This window comes from Penaeus chinensis, chromosome 4 (assembly GCF_019202785.1).
Source record: "Penaeus chinensis breed Huanghai No. 1 chromosome 4, ASM1920278v2, whole genome shotgun sequence".
NCBI classification, from domain to species: domain Eukaryota; kingdom Metazoa; phylum Arthropoda; class Malacostraca; order Decapoda; family Penaeidae; genus Penaeus; species Penaeus chinensis.
The window spans coordinates 35,159,163-35,161,662 of NC_061822.1; the positions used below are offsets into that span (position 1 = coordinate 35,159,163).

The following is a 2,500-nucleotide window of genomic DNA, read 5'->3' on the forward strand; positions in this document are numbered from 1 at the left end:
TGTGTGTGTGTGTGTGTGTGTGTGTGTGTGTGTGTGTGTGTGTGTGTGTGTGTGTGTGTGTGTGTGTGTGTGTGTGTGTGTGTGTGTGTGTGTGTGAATGTATGAATGTATGAATGTATGAACATATGGATATATAATATCTAATATCTAATATCTAATATATAATATCTAATATCTAATATCTAATATATAAATATATGCACATATGGATATATGCATATATGGATATATGGATATATTTATGTATATAAATATGTTTATATGTGTGTGTGCGTGTGCGTGTGTACATATATATGTATGTATGTATGTATGTATGTATGTATGTATGTATGTATGTATGTATGTATGTATGTATGTATGTATGCATGTGTATGTATATATATATATATATATATATATATATATATATATATATATATATATATATATATATATATATATGTATGTATATGTATATGTGTGTATATGTATATGTGTATACATGTATGTATATATATATATATATATATATATATATGTGTATATATATACATATAATATATGGATTATATATATATATAAATATATATAATAAATATATATATATAATCTATGCATAATATATATCATATGTGTGTGTGTGTGTGTGTGTGTGTGTGTGTGTGTGTGTGTGTGTGTGTGTGTGTGTGTGTGTGTGTGTGTGTGTGTGTGGGTGTGTGTGTGTGTGTATGTGTGTGTGAATGTGTGTGTGTGTGTGTGCGGGTGTTTGTGTACAACCATTCACAACACGTGCGTGCGCTGCCCCTCGAGGAGCATCAAAACTCCGCAACGAGCTCTCCTTATCGTTGTTTGGGTCAAGCCGCCCATGTGCACTCGGGGCTGATTCGCTCAAGTACACGCGCTGGTGTTTTCACCTTTACTTTAACATCCCCGAGTGTTGTATTCCACGTCTATTTTCATTCTTCCACACTTATAGGTACACAAAGAGGGGTGAAGTATCGAAAATCCAAAATAAAAAGTCCAGGCCGGCGAATATAACGCGTCTCCACTACGCCCGAGGTGAGGAGTCACTCGTGAGATGAAATTCTACGGCTTCCCCTCTCCATCCTTCGGAAACGCCCCGACCCAAAGTGACACTCCCCTACCACCAAACTCGCTGCGGCATTCCAATAATTCGCAATACACTACCGACGGACGAACGAAACCGAGGGGGGGAGGGTCGTGGACGTGAGCTACACCGGCCGTGGTCTCGCGAGGGTCTGTAGCGTACTGAAGTTGAGGGGTTGGTACAGGCAGCACGAGAGGGGACGGCTGATAGCGCGGTACATGGCCCCTCCCCTTCGCTTCCGTCTCGCCTCCCCTCCCCTTCCACGTTTCCCCTCCCCTTCGCGATCTCTATCTTTCGTCCTGTCTTGTCTATCATTTTCTGCCTGTCTTTCATTTTTAACATGACTCTCTCTCCCTCGCTCCCTCACTCATTCTCGCACTGACTTTCTGTCTGTCTCTCGCAACCCCTTCCTCCCCCCCCCCAAAAAAAAAAAAAAAACAATCCAGGAATATACCCAAATTCCATTCATCATAACCTCCTTATCCACCTTACCCTTACCCTCCTCCCTCTTTCCCTACCCAACCTCATCCTCCTTCTCAACTTCCCTACCCTACCTAACCCTACCCTACCCAACCCTACCCCTCAGCCCAACGTGGCCGCACTTCCGATCGCCGAGGGAAGGCCGTCGCCGTCGCCCGTCATCACCTCTACCGAAGAACCGCACCTTTAAAAAGCTCATTAGCGTCGACGGTTTTCATTGTGACATGAGGAGCCTTCGGGGGCTAATTGAGACGTCGTAGTCAAACCGGGCACGGACGAAGGATTTTTCCTTCCCTCTTGTTCCCTCTAGAGTGTCACGTGATGGGCAAAAATATCTGTATAGGATTTTCCTTTCTTATTTTCTTTTCTATATTTTGAGTATTCATTTTCCCGAGAAAGGGACATAAGGAAAGAGGTGCAGGGGGAAAACTGTCCGAAGGTGGACAAGAGAGAGAGAGAGAGAGAGAGAGAGAGAGAGAGAGAGAGAGAGAGAGAGAGAGAGAGAGAGAGAGAGAGAGAGAGAGAGAGAGAGAGAGAGAGAGAGAATCTCTGTCAAAACAAATTGCAAGTCAAGGCTCTTGGCAAAGCGATAAAAAGTTATAATTTCTTTTAAGTTACGAAAATACCGAAAGTTTAACGGGTGTCGTTTCATTTTTATTTGTTGTTATATACACAAAGGATGGGCCGATAATGCAGTAGTTACGACCTCTTGCTTCCGTTTACGACCCCTCGCCCAGTCCCGGAGCGCGACACCATCTCCCCGCGCTTATGGCGAGCGGCACTTGGTCAGCGGCGCCGATGACCCCCCCCCCCCCCTGCCTCCCCGTTCTCTGCGCCTTCCTGGTAATTCCGGTGTTATTCCTCCTCCCCATTCATTTGCCCTCCTTCTCTTCTCCTACCTCTATCCCATCCTTTTGATATATATAGTCCCAT

General features: G+C 43.9%; 1 protein-coding gene across 4 annotated transcripts in view; it reads right to left on the reverse strand.

Moving 5' to 3' along the window:
- The window catches only part of LOC125047604, a 165,567-nt gene that overhangs the window by 65,980 nt on the left and 97,087 nt on the right, over positions 1-2,500 (reverse strand). Inside the window, exon 1 of one of the 4 annotated variants that reach the window (XM_047645904.1) lies at positions 1,168-1,259. The exons of the other annotated variants lie outside the window; for them this stretch is intronic. The gene's annotated coding sequence lies outside the window, so the exon portion shown is untranslated. Of the gene's footprint in view, positions 1-1,167; positions 1,260-2,500 lie in introns of those variants that run through there. 4 annotated transcript variants of the gene reach the window in all.